This window comes from Anolis carolinensis, chromosome 1 (genome assembly GCF_035594765.1).
Source record: "Anolis carolinensis isolate JA03-04 chromosome 1, rAnoCar3.1.pri, whole genome shotgun sequence".
NCBI lineage: Eukaryota > Metazoa > Chordata > Lepidosauria > Squamata > Dactyloidae > Anolis > Anolis carolinensis.
Genome location: NC_085841.1, coordinates 165,074,475 through 165,089,516, shown reverse-complemented (window position 1 = coordinate 165,089,516; position 15,042 = coordinate 165,074,475). Strand labels below are relative to the sequence as shown.

Genomic DNA, 15,042 nt, shown 5'->3' with positions numbered 1-15,042 from the left:
TCTTTTTTTGGGGGGTGGGGGTGGATAATCTGTGGAATGGAAAACAGATAGTGGTGGAGAAACAAAGGGGACTGTGTTAAACTCTTTGAATGAGGCTGTGTGATTATGATAAGAGCCTCAGCCAGTTGCAATGGGCAAGTGCAGGCTACCCAGAACAATCATAGAATCATAGAATCATAGAATAGTAGAGTTGGAAGAGACCACATGGGCCATCTAGTCCAACCCCCTGCTAATAAGCAGGAAATCGCATTCAAAGCACCCCCGACAGATGGCCATCCAGCCTCTGCTTAAAAGCCTCCAAGGAAGGAGCCTCCACCACGGCCCCGGGGAGAGAGTTCCACTGTCAATGGCTTGACTGAGTCTCTCCATAGACAATGTGATGAGAGTATAGAATAAATAGAATCTAAACACACTCTTATCCCTAGGTATTTAATCTTTTGATCTAGTTGCCCCTGCTCACAATTGTGCTCCTGCCCTTTCTGTTGTTCATTTAAAACATCTGCCTATGGCCTCAGCCCAATTGTAATCCAAGATAAGGAAAAAACATTTTAAAAATACTCAGGCAAAAACATTTAAAAACAGACTAAAACAACTTCTTAAAATAGATGAAAAATGACAGGCAAGTTAAAAAGACAAAGCAACTATCTTAAGTTTTAAGGAAATCGAGGCAAGACAGCATGGTGTAGTGGTTTGAGCATTGGACTACGACTCTGGAGAGTAAGATCTGAATCATCCCACTCAGCTATCAAAACCTACTGAGTGACCTTGGGCAAGTCACAATCTCTCAGCCTCAGAGGGAGACAAAGGCAAACCTCTTCCAAACAAATCTTGCTAAGAAAACCGATGCCATCAGGCATGCAATTACAAAGCTATTCTTATATAGCTGAAATCTTTTACTGAAACTTCCCATCTTCCACTTTTACTTGAGAAAAATCCCAAAACTGAAATGATCCATCAATATTTTGAAAGAAATCTGTGCTCTCTTGGTTCTTAGAGATATGTGTCTTCAACTGTGTTTCCCAAACTAATGGCCAGGCCAAAAGTATTTTAAGTCCCAAAAAAAACTATAAGAAAATGCAGAGTAGATAAGGGGTAAAAATAAAATAGGGTGTGCATTTAGAACCTGCAAATGAATGCAAGTATTTTCTAAAGAAAACAGAATTCTTGGTCCAGAATTAAAGATATTAAAAAGGTTATTAGAACAAAACTATGACTTATCACGGACAATAAATCCTATTTATGTCCACTTAGAAGTAAGTCCCACTGAATTTAATGACAGTTACTCTCTGATGCCTGGGTACAGAATTGCAGCTTGAGTTGTTTTCTAGTCAAAAGGCTTTTTAAAAAAGTAAGATTAAAGGGCAAAGGTGGGAGAAACAAGAAAGGTAGGCAGATCAAAGGGAGAGTTGCTAATGTTATCTTAAACTAATTGCCTAATTTTAAACTACTCGCCAACCTCTGTTCTCAGGGTAACTTGAGTCTCTCGCCAGTAGTAGTAAAAGATGTAGCCTAATTTCTTGTGTGGCCAAAGGTATTGTTGCACTTTGAACACATTTATTGCCGTATTAGGGTTTTGTCTCTCATGCATCTGAAGGGGTCTCTGGCCCATGAAAGCCTGTGCCAATTTGTTAGTCTTTTAAGATGCCCCAAGAAGCTTTGTTGTGTCTGCTGTAACTGGCTAAGATGGCTACCACTCTGGAAGTAATTTCCTGAAGAACTTCATAGGTAACAGGATTACCTCTCTAACAAAGAGGTAAACAGGAACACTCTGGGTGGCAGGTTGAGATCAGACGGCTTACACAAAGGAAGGGCTTTGAGTTTTATGGGCCATTGATCTGGGCAAAGGACGCATTGTAATATCCAGGAAGAAATTTTTCCACTTGGCAAAAATCATAGAAAGGCTGTTAATTAAATTCTAACCTGCATCCCTCCCTCCAAATAGCACCTTCTTTCCTCCTGGTTTGAACAGGATATACAACTCATGACTGCTGTAGCTCTCATGATATATTAGACCCCTGCATTTATAGAACTCTTTAATTTCCAACTAGATAACATAGAGAATTTCTCCACAACATGATACAATTTTATAACACAGAGATCAGTTTTATTTTTGAAATTGGCAAATTACAGTCGAGTTAGTTTGTCTGTCAGAAAAATGCAAATAACATGAGAGAATTAATGTAACAAAGAGTAACCTTAATATCCACTAGTATACAAACACAGGGTGAAATAATATCTAATCATATGTAATAGCATGTAATAACAAGGTTTTAACTCCTAAACATGGAATCTTGAAAACTTATTAATTTTAAATCAAAATTATAAACCAGCTCAGTTGAAATTTAAGTATACAGAGCAGAGGTGACATTTTAGGTATTCTGTTTCTACAGAACCATTTATCCTTGTGCATTCTCTCCCTCACTTGTTTTTAAAACAGTTTACAATCAAACTGCCTGAATAAATTGCCCCTCTCCTTTCTAAACAACTGGAGACAGAATTGATTTGTATTCAGTCACACAATCTTGCCTTCAAAGAAAAAACAAACTGAACTCCATCCATGTATGATTTCTACTTCTGTTGAGCAGACCTCCCAAAGTGTTAACAGTTCATGCTTGCTATGAACATGTAACAACATTATTATGTTATTATATTTACATTACATATTATTCTAACTAGCTAGAACTCGCCAAACAGGGACTGGTGTGATTCCCAACTTTCTCTAATTGTATTTTTCACTGTACAATGATCTGATATTTCTTCTAAGGTTGCCACACAATAAATACAACTGCAGAACAAAACCCCATTCTCACACATCCAACAAAATCAAATTTGAGAGTGAGAAGAGGAGGGGAAATTCAGTTGCTGAACCAAAAATAAATAAAGATCCCTTCTGAAAAGCCACTACTAATTGGCATGAAAACAATACCGAAGTGGACTAGCAGATGAATTTGGTGAGAGTACATTAGAATTACCACTGGTTTCTTCTCAAAATGGTCCTTTTTGTTAACCTGATTTTGGGGTGGAGAGAAGCATTTTTGTCCTTTCTGATTTTAAAACAAATGGGAGTCAGAAGCCCTTGCTAACCCATCATATATGCTCATGTAGAAGTAAATCACATGTATTAGTCAAAGGTAGATTTGGGGACCAAAATTATGGAATTTGATATGACTGTGGATAAGTTGAGGGCTGCTGCTGTCATTTTCCCATCCTTTACCGGAAAGAGAAATAAGGTTGTGACCCTCAGGTGGTTGCTTATAAGTCCTCCACCAGTCCCGCCCCCTCTTTCAAGTCCTCCATGTTTCCCAGCGTGGCCCAGCTGGAGCAGCAACAGAAGCCGGAGCCCTGGGCACCTCTAACAGGCTCTTGCTGTCGCCGCTGGCCTTCACTCTCTCATCCACCCTCCCTTGCTCACTCATCCAGCTGGAGCAGTGTTCCTTCTTCTCTGGCTGCAGGAGCAGAGGCAGCCAGAGCAACATGGTGGTCCCGGAGCAAGGGCCCAGCTGGCACTGGTAGGAAAGGGTTCACTAACTCCCCGGGGCTTGCAAGGGGGAGAAAAGCCACATAACAATTAAAATGATGTTTAAATATTAAATATAGTGTCCCTACTTCGCAGATTTTCACTTATTGTGAGAGGTCCTGGAACGGAACCACCATGATAAGTAGGGGAACACTGTATTGCCAAAATATATTTCTCAGCAAGTAGAGGTCAACACATTGATTTTGGAACTGCTTAGTGAGTTTAACAAATTTCATAGCACAGCTCAACATAGCCTTAGAAACTTAAGCAAAATTTGACAAAGGACACATTTGGCTTAAATATGACCACCAATATATATTTTTTTCAACATCTCTGGAAAGTGGACAGATTTCTAAAAGAAAAAAATTCCTCCATTTCTTTCACATCTCTTTCACGTTGTCTTTTAGCAACGTGTTCCTTGCAATTTCCCTCTCTACCATTTTAACAAACTAGGCTTGGTAAGAGTATTTAAATGTAGACTACACTTTATAAAGTGTTTGATTTAAGTATTTATAGATCAAAGTTGGAAGAACAGCTTGCCTTAGGCTACCTAGTGAGCTCACAGAAAAGGCAGCATCTAGGGACATTCTGTTCAGATTACAGAACCATCCGTTATGTCTCTTTAGAACCCCCCCCCCCCCAGTGTAACTGATTCCTTAGCAATATTTATTTAAAACTTTAAAAAAACCTCTTATGCCAATCGTGAGGCCTAGAGAAGTTGGTACTACCAGCCCCTCCTCAATAATACTCCCCTCTAAAATAATTTCAGGGGGGGAAAGCATTTTTGAATAAAATATCATGTAAAACAGACATTTCCCTTATCATATCCTTTAAACCAGTGCTTTTTGGTACTTTGTGGATTGTAAAATGCAGAAGCTAATAAAGAAACAAAGAAATTAAAAGACATGACAAAAGGGTACTTAGTTTTTCCTAGTGTCTTAGGGACTGGCACTCTCCTCATGTCCATGGGTACAATTGTTTCTTTCTTCCCTAATAACTCAACACAGACAAACAGCTAAAGGCTCAGGGATTGGGACTGGTCCAGGGACCACCGCCTCAAGCAGCACTGCTTTAAATGAAAAGTTACACACAAGCACATATTAAAGTTACATTTTTTATCAGGACCTTGAAGTAGCTTGATAAAATGGCAACATAACCATTAAATGGAATTGGTGTTTCAGCAGAGTTAATGGGAATGTCTTGCTTCTCATAAGTGTGCTTAAGGTTGTAATCATTTTTGCCCTATTACACTGCATTAGCTCCTTGAAAAGAAAATGTACATGAAAAGAAAAAAAACCAATTGTATCAATTAAATGGTTGACAAGGTCATTACTATTGTAGGAAATTGTTCTTTGAGCAAAATATATTAAAGGAACATTATGTATTTTTATTTGACGTTTGTGAAAGGATTCTCTTCCTTTCATAGAACTTCTGGTTGAAAAGACTGCAGCTGGTGATTTTTTTTTTGAGGTTCAGACCATAAAATATAGGTCTGGAAGAGCCTGGTGGGGGCAGTGGAGTGCCATCTAGCAGGACAACATTTCTGGAACGGGTGGATAAAGGATATTATTTGATCTGTCCCTCATTTTGAAATTGGAAGTATTTTTGCATGAAAAACCTGAGGAAAAAGGGAGGCCGAAACCTGATCTATCTTATCTGGAAAGTATTCTGTCAAGTAAGCTTTCTGTTAAATGCAAGTATAGCTATGCAGATAACAGACACATTCCAAAGTCCATATTCTGAGACAGGTTGAATATCTCTTATTTGAAATGCTTTGGATCCTATTTTGGCATACTTACATACACAGGATGAAATATTTTGGGAAGTGGAACCCAAGGCTAAATATAAAGTCCATATAGACCTTATGTACATAGCCTGAAGGCAATTGTATACACAACAGTTTAAATCATTTTGTGTATAAAACAATTGGTGTACACGGAACCATCAAAAAACAAAGGTTTCTCAGTCTCAGCCATGTGGACAATTGTGGTGTTTGTTTCCAAATGATACCAAATCCATCTGAACAAATTTTACAGACATTGGAGAAAAATATGCTGAGGATGTGCACTCTTTGGCTACAAAATTCAATTTCCCAAACCCTGTACCATACATTTTTATAGTCTTTGATCTGCAAATAATATATAGGCAGTCCTCAAGTTACGAACAAGATAGGTTCTGTAGGTTTATCTTAAGTTGAATTTGTTGGAATAGGTACTCTTAAAAGTGTAACTCCAGTGAAATATATATGTTTTTAAAGCTTTGGATAGCAGAGGGAAGGGTGAACACCACAGTGGCATTTGTTTTGCTACCTGTGTCCCTGTTCAGAAGATTTCACCTCACTTTCTGTCACTGTGATGATTGGATTTTGAAAAATTTGGCTTGTTGTGGAAACAAAGATTGGCGACAAAGTGTCAGTGGAGATACCTTTTACCCATGATAACTCTTTCAGGAGTGAATTTCTCTTATTTTGCCTCTTGGTGCCTTTGGAAAAAAAACTCAATTTGAAATTCTGGACTCAACTTGTATCAGCTTTATCATGCCTATCAGAGGGCCCTTCCACAGAGCCCTATATCTCAGAATATCAAGGCAGAAAATCCCAATTATCTGAGTGTAGACTCAGATAATTCAGTTCAAAGCAGATACTGTGGAATTTTCTGCCTTGATATTCTGGGATATCAGGCTGTGTGGAAGGGCCCAAAGAGAAAGGAAAAAAAAAACAGAACTGTGCCACAAGGTGTAAGGAAGCCCTTGCTCCTTCATTTGCAGCACATAGGAAGGGTCTGTGGTTCAAACCACGGGCCTTTTTCTGCCTGGAAGCCTGCTGCCAGTCACTTTAAACGAGGGCTGGAAGAGTAGCTCCCTTGAGCAAGTGTGGCCAGCAAGGCCCGTGGCCGGGTCTACACTGTAGACCAGGGGTCCCCAAACTAAGGCCCGGGGGCCGGATGCGGCCCTCCAAGGTCATTTACCTGGCCCCCCACCCTCATTTATAATATAATATTTTTATATCCGTTTTAATAATATAATATATTGTATATACATATAATATTGATAATATTATCATTTTATACAATACAATACTAACAATAATATATAATAATATTAATTATATGTTATATATTACATATAATATTACAGTATAGTATAGTTCAATATAGTATAATGCTAATATTGTGCTATGCTAATAATATAATATATTGTATGTACATACAGCTGCTCTGAGTTCCCTTCGGGGTGAGAAGGGAGGGATATAAATGTAGTAAATAAATAATGAATAAATAAATAATTTTGGACTTAGGCTTGCCCAAATCTGAAATGACTTGAAGACACACAACAACAACAACAACAACAATCCTAATTAACCTGACTATCTCATTGGCCAGAAGCAGGCCCACACTTCCTATTGAAATCCTGATAAGTTTATGTTGGTTAAAATTATTTTCATTTTTAAATATTGTATTGTTCTTTCATTGTTGTTGTTGTTTTGCACTACAAATAAGATATGTGCAGTGTGCATAGGAATTTGTTCGGGTTTTTTTCCCAAATGATAATTCGGCCCCTCAAGGATTGTGGACCGGCCCTCTGCTTTAAAAGTTTGAGGACCCCTGCTGTAGACAGTCTGCAGTTTGATGCAGCTTTGACAGCCATGGCTCAGTGCTGTTGCAGTTTTTGAATAATAAATAAATTATATAAATTACACACAACTAACACTAACACTAAACATACAATAAATCAGTTAAACAATTAAACATATATTTTTCTACATGTAATTTCTACCTGTTTTATTTATTTATTTATTTATTACATGCATTTATACCCTGCCCTTCTCCCCGAGGGGACTCAGAGCGGCTTACATTCTGCCACGAGGGCCAGAAACAAATATACTATAAAACAAAACAATTAAAACATGATAAAAACATGATAAAAACGTGATAAAAAGTATATAAAAATTAAAACGCTGCAAGGCAGCGATATTGCACCATCCTCAGTCATTCACTACTGCTACAATTACAGATTTGCGACCCGATTACATCAGCCAGTAAGCTTATTCGCTGAATGCCTGGGCGCAGAGCCAAGTTTTTAGTTTTCTTCTAAATACCAGGAGGGAAGGGGTTTGCCGGATATCGCTGGGGAGGGAGTTCCACAGCCGGGGAGCCACCACCGAGAAGGCCCGTCCCTCATCCCCACCAGCCGCGCCTGCGAGGCAGGTGGGATCGAGAGCAGGGCCTCCCCGGAAGATCTTAAGGTTCTAACGGGCTCATAGGAGGAGATACGTTTGGATAGATAGGCAGGACCAGAACCGTTTAGGGCTTTGTAGGTCAAAACCAGCACTTTGAATTGGGCTCGGTAGCATATTGGCAGCCAGTGGAGCTGGCTTAGCAGGGGGGTTGTACGCTCCCTGTAGGCCGCTCCCGTTATTAACCTGGCTGCCGCCCGCTGCACCAGCTGGAGCTTCCGGGCCGTCTTCAAAGGCAGCCCCACGTAGAGTGCATTGCAGTAATCCAGCCGGGATGTGACCAGAGCGTGGACCACCGTGGCCAAGTCAGACCTCCCAAGGAACGGGCGCAGCTGGCGCACGAGGCGGAGTTGTGCGAAGGCTCACCCGGCCACCGCTGAAACCTGAGGCTCCAGGCTCAGCGATGAGTCCAGGATCACCCCCAGACTGCGAACCTGCGTCTTTAGGGGGAGTGCGACCCCGTCCAACACAGGCTGTAACCCTATTCCCAGTTCGGCCCTTCGACTGACCAGGAGGACCTCCGTCTTGTCTGGATTCAGTTTCAGTTTATTGGCCCCCATCCAGTCTGACACAGCGGCCAGACACCGGTTCAGGACCTGGACAGCCTCCTTAGTGACAGGTGGGAAGGAGTGACAGAGCTGGACATCATCTGCGTACAAATGACACTGGACCCCGAAACTCCGGATGATCTCTCCCAGCGGCTTCATGTAGATGTTAAACAACATGGGGGACAATATCGATCCCTGCGGGACCCCACAGAACAATGGCTGTGGAGCCGAGCAGGTGTCCCCCAGTGACACCATCTGGGATCATCCCTCCAGGAAGGACCGGAGCCACTGCAGAACAGTGCCTCCAATGCCCAACCCAGCAAGTTGTCCCAGAAGGATACCGTGGTCAACGGTATCGAAGGCCGCTGAGAGGTCCAGCAGAACCAGCAAGGACACACTCCCCTTGTCCAGTTCCCGGCGAAGATCATTGACTAAGGCGACCAAGGCTGTCTCGGTGCCATGCCCCGGCCTGAAGCCAGACTGTGCCAGATCTAGAATATCAGCATCTACCAAGAATGCCCGGAGTTGCGCTGCCACCACCCGATCCATGACCTTGCCCAAAAAGGGGAGATTGGAAATCGGCTGATAGTTATCCAATTGAGTTGGGGTCCAGTGATGGCTTTTTCAACAGCGGTTTTATCACAGCCAATTTGAAGCTCGCTGGAACAATGCCGTCTCTAAGGGAGGCATTCACCACCACCTTCACCCACTCGGCCAATCCCCCTCTGGCTTCTCTCACCAGCCAGGATGGGCAGGGGTCTAGGATGCAGGTAGTGGCCCTCGCCTCTCCAAGCACCTTGTCCGCATCCTCGAGCTCAATTAATTGAAAAGAATCCATCAAAATAGGACAAGAAGGTGCTCGTGTTACATCCCCGGAGACTGCCGTTAATATGGCGTCGAAGCCAGAGCGGATCAGAGCGACTTTATCTGCGAAGAACCGAGCAAATGCTTCACAGCAAGCTGCCGAGCTGTCAGGGATCCCATCTTGAGTGGTGGGATTTAACAAACCTCTGACAGCTTGAAACAGCTCCGCCGGACGGTTCTTTGCGGACGCAATATTAGCTGCAAAGAAGGCGTTCTTTGCAGCATCTATTGCCGTGGCATACGCCTTCAGAAAGAGGTGCAGCCGTGTTCAGTCTGATTCGTTCCACTTCGAGCGCCACACGCGCTCTAGATTTCTCTTCTTTCGCTTCATCGCTGCCAACCCCTCAGTGAACCAAGGAGATGGTTGAGCTCCGCTACTCGAGAGGGGGCGTTCTGGAGCGATCGTGTCAATTGCCCTGGTTAACTCCCTATTCCAGAGAGAAACCAAGGCATCGGCAGAATCGCCAGCCAAAGTGGCGGGAAACTCCCCAAGAGCCGTCAGGAATCCATCAGGATCCATAAGCCTCCTGGGGTGGACCATTTTAGTAGGTCCTCCACCCCTGCAGAGGTGGAGGCCCATAGGATGGGTGCATGTAGAGGATGAATATATGGGACATATATTCATCCTTAATATTAATGATTCTTATATTGACCTCATCTCCAAAATGCTAGTGTATGTTGGATTTGTTTCTTTTTCTTTGACAAATATATATTCTAAGAATTTGCCTCATATTACCTCAAAATCATTTCTGTTCATTAATCCCTTTTTATATTTTATTTCACAAGTCAGTTTATTGTTTATTCCAATGTACCACACCTCTTGTACCAATCATCATTTTTGTAATTATAACTTTCCATTTTTGGCTATAACTAATATTAAAGCAATAACAAAAATTACTATTATTTCTTTTGCCATTTCATGCCTGTGTCTCCAAAATTTAATAGAAGTGCTATATTTGGATTTTTTTTGTAGATTAGTCGAGAGTATCTCATTAATTTCAACAAATACTTTCACACTCCCACCGTAAAAGTCCCAGTTTCCTTATTGCACCTCCAAACATTTTGTAGGTTATTTCTATTATAACTTAACATTATTGGAGTCATGTATCATCTCCATATTGTTTTATAACAATTTTCTTTAATTCTAATGGATACATTTTTCATAATTCTTTGTTTCCAAATTTTAACCATTCCTTCTGTGTAATATTGATTCCTAAGTCCCTTTCCTATTTATTTTTTATTCTGAATTATATTGGATCACTTTATATCATTATTTTACAAATTTTACCTATTAATCCTTTTGTTATTTCATTGTGCTTTAAATGTATGATAAATTCTTTGGATTTTTTTAATTGTCTGCATTTCCTGCATTGTTTGATTTAATTCTTATTCCATGAATCCAATTATAGTACATTACACCAAGATATTCTACTCCTTTTAAATATTTTTGTTATATCTTATTTTCTAGAGATTTTATTTTATTTAGGCACTTTTTATCCTGCCTTTCCCCACTCAAGGGGCCAAGGCGGCTAACAGTGTTTATAAAATACACACAATACAAACATTAAAACAATACTTAATAGTGGAATATCACAATAATCCAGCTCTTTCCATGTCCTTTGTGAGTTGTGTCTTAAGATTCTCTGGGAATTTTTCTAGATCTGTAACTCTAATCAGTGGTGATATTCCAGAACTGAGTATTTTTTTATTTTTTTGCCAAATCTGTATTGTGGTTCTACTGATTGGGTTTTTCATTTCTTTGAGATGTTTATTATCTTGGGCAGTTGCAGTTTTACAAGGCCTTTAGCCTTCTCTGCCAAAGAGGGCCAAGTTGCAGCTTTTAGGACCCCGGGGTAGTTAAAGTGGGCGCAGACTGTATTAATTCACCAGAATAGGTGAACTGTTAATGACCATTGCTTGCATCAGCATCAACATTCCTTGGAGGACTCCAATGCAACATGTCACAGTTCAGTTAGAGGCATTGCACAAATCCTTGGCAACCTTTAGGTCATAGGGTTGTTGTATGTTTTCCGGGCTGTATGGCCATGTTCCAGAAGTATTCTCTCCTGATGTTTCGCACACATCTATGGCAGGCATCGTCAGAGATTGTGAGGTATGAGGATGCCTGCCATAGATGTGGGCGAAACGTCAGGAGAGAATACATCTGGAACATGGCCATACAGCCCGGAAAACATACAACAACCCTGTGATCCCAGCCATGAAAGCCTTCGGCAACACAACCTTTACGTCATATAACATTGGTGCTACAGTTGAGAACAACCCTGATTCCTGTCCATTGCTGGATGTTGACGATGAAAGAAAGATTACTGAGATTAAGGCCCTTCCACACAGCCATATGACAGAAATGCCAGCTGCGCCCATTTCTAGAGAAATCCAACTGGGCCACAGTAATACACACACTGGTTACATTCCGGTTGGACTACTGCAATACGCTCTACGTGGGATTGCCCTTGAAATGTGTCCAGAAACTGCGATTGATTCAGCGCATGGCAGCCAGATTGCTAATCGACTCCAGGGAGCACACCCCTCCCTTGTTGAAATAGCTCCACAGGCTCCAATTTAAGGTGTTGGTTTTAACCTATAAGGCCCTACACAGTTTTGGTCCAGGCTACTTGAGACACCATATCCTACCATCTAGACCGGGCAGACCCTTAAGGTCGAGTAGCGAGACGCTAATCTCCACCCAGATTAGGGAAAGTCTTCACTTAAAACTGCTCAGAGATGGCACTTTCTCGGGTACGGCACCAAACTCTGGAATGCACTGCCAGAGGTTATTAGAACAGCCCTCACCCTCATGTCCTTTAGGAAAAATCTGAAGACTTTCGTGTTTGGAATTCCTTTTTAAGACCAGGATTTACAGCACTTTATAATTATATTTTCTCTCCATCCGGGAAGCTTTAGAGTGTTTTGACTTACTTTAATGATAATTTTAACATCCTACAAGAAAGGACTATGTGTAACCGAATCCCTTTGGGGAGAAGGAGAGGGAGATAAAGTTTCTTATTAACCTATTTGGATAATTGTAACTGTCTATTTTATATTGTATGTTTCCACACGATTGTAAACTGCCTTGAGTCCATTGGAGAAATTTATTTATTTACAACATTTCTATCCCGCCTTTCTCACCCAAGGGGACTCAAGGCGGCTTACAAAAGTGGCAAAATTCAATGCCAATAATATAAACCACAGTAATAAAATTAAAAAAAACATTTAAACACTTAAACATAATCAAATAAAACAGTATACAAAATTTAAAACATAATATTTCTTAAGTCCATTCGTCCAATAACCTTGTGCGTCATATAGATATAGAAGTTTCCCTAATAAATAAATAAATAAATAAATAAAACTCAGAGGATCAAGGCAGAAAATCCCACAATACCTGCTTTGAACTGGGATATATGGCAGTATGTACTCAGATTATCCAGTTCAAAGCAGATATTGTGGGATTTTCTGTCTTGATGCTCTGTGTGGAAAGGCCCTCGGCCATTTTTAATTAAAAGATGCAGACCTCTAGCCTAGTTGTCTGAGCAGGCCAAGTGAGCATGGCTGAATGAAATCCCACATTATCTGCTTTGCACTGGAATATATGTCTGTGGACTCGGATAATCCAGGGCCTATATCCCAGAAACTGATCCCATGTTTTCTGTTTATTATATAATCCAGTTATATAATCCAGTTAAAAGCAGAAAACCTGAGATCAGATCCTGGGGTATTGGGCCTGTCTGGAAGGGTCCGGAGTCCATACTGCCATATATCCCAGTTCAAAACCAATTATGTGGGATTTTATTTAGCTGTGTGGAAGGTGCCTGGGCTTGTCATGCTCTCTCAGGACCCTTCCACACAGCTATATAACCCAGAATATCAAGGTGAATATCAAGGGCCCATCCAGACAACCCCTTTAATGCAGGACATCCTGCAACAAAAAGAGCACTGTTTGGACAACATTTTTTGAAAACACGAATTTGCCACAAACCAGGAAAACCCTGGTTTGTAGGCAATTAATTTGATAGTGGATTTATTCCGCACCTTATCGGGGGATAAACCCACTACTTCCGCTGTCTGTCCTGTAGAAAGCAGTCCCGCAAATTTCTGGGCTAAATTATCCATGAAAACCATGAGGACACTTACCCCCTCCCGAAAGCCCCCCAAAGCCCTTTAAAAAGTAAAAAACAAAACAAAACTTACTGTGCCTCCATTAGTGTTCCTACAGCTCTCCTGGCATGTAGCAATGGAAAAGGAGGAAAATCCCCCCCCCCCCCCCCCCCACTCTCCTGGTGCGTCATTATTACGTGCCAAGAGAACTGCAGGAACACTGTAATGGAGGTACAGTAAGTTTTTTTTTAAACTTTTTAAAGGGGTTTGGGGTGGCTTTTGGGGAGGGAAGTAACAAGTGTCTGGGTTTTCTCTCAGAAAGTTCAGGGAGAAAGTTCTGGACACCCACCCCAGAAAGCATGGACTTTCTGGGGTGTGTGTGGACAGACACGCAAATTTTCCTGGGATAAATGCCTGTTTGGAAGTGCCCTGGGTTACCTGAGGGACCTTCCCCACATCCATAAAACCCAGAATATCAAGGCAGGTCCCAGCAGATTGGGAGAAAGCAAATGTGGTCCCTATCTTCAAGAAGGAAAAAAAGGACAACCCAAACAGTTACTGTCTGGTCAGCCTCATGCTGATACCAAGCAAGATACTGGAAAAGATTGTTAAGGAAGTGGTCTGCAAACACTTAGAAACAAATGCGATCATCGCTAATAGTCAACACGGATTTATTAAAAACAAATCATGGCAGACTAATCTGATATCTTTTTTCAATAGTTACGAGCTGGGTAGATGAAGTCAATGCCGTGGATGTAGCCAATGGGATTTTGGCCTGCATAAATAGGAGTATAGTGTCTAGATCAGGGGAAGTCATGCTATCTCTATTCTGCCTTGGTTAGATCATACCTAGAATCACACTGTGTTCAGTTCTGGGCAACACAATTTGAGGGAGATGTTGACAAGTTGGAAAGTGTCCAGAGGGCAACTAAAATGATCAATGGTCTGGAGAACAAGCCTTATGAGTAGCGGCTTAAAGAGATGGGCATGTTTTGTCTGCAAAACAGAAGGCTGAAAGGAGACATGATAGCCATGTACAGTAGAGTCTCATCTAAGCTAAACGGGCGGGCAGAAACTTGGGATAAGCAAATATCTTGGATATTCTGGGGCTGTGGCGCAGGCGGGAGAGCAAGCCAGTGCAATTAACTGCTATGAATCACTGACCAGGAGGTCATAAGTTCGAGGCCCGCTCGGAGCTATGTTGTTGTTTGTCTTTGTCCTATGTTAAAAGGCATTGAATGTTTGCCTAATATGTGTAATGTGATCCGCCCTGAGTCCCCTTCGGGGTGAGAAGGGCGGAATATAAATGCTGTAAATAAATAAATAATAAATAATGAGGGATTAAGGAAAAGCCTATTAAACATCAAATTAGGTTATGATTTTACAAATTAAGTACCAAAACATGATGTTATACAACAATTCTGACAGAAAAAGTAGTTCAATACACAGTAATGCTATGTAGTAATTATTGTATTTACGAATTTAGCACCAAAATATCACGATGTTTTGAAAACATTGACTACAAAAATGCATTGGATAATCCAGAACCTTGGGTAAGCGGGTCTTGGATAAGTGAGACACTACTATATGTATAAATATGTGAGGGGACGCCATAGGGAGAAGGGAGCAAGCTTGTTTTCTGCTGCCCTGGAGACTAGGACGTGGAACAATAGCTTCAAACTACAGGAAAGGAGATTCCACCTGAACATCAGGAGGAACTTCCAAAGTGTGAGAGCTGTTTGGCAGTGGAACTCTCTGCCCCA

General features: G+C 41.2%; 1 long non-coding RNA gene across 1 annotated transcript in view; it reads right to left on the bottom strand.

The window, feature by feature from the left end:
* The window catches only part of LOC134292604 (uncharacterized), a 39,265-nt gene that overhangs the window by 23,221 nt on the left and 1,002 nt on the right, over positions 1-15,042 (bottom strand). The window lies entirely within an intron of this gene.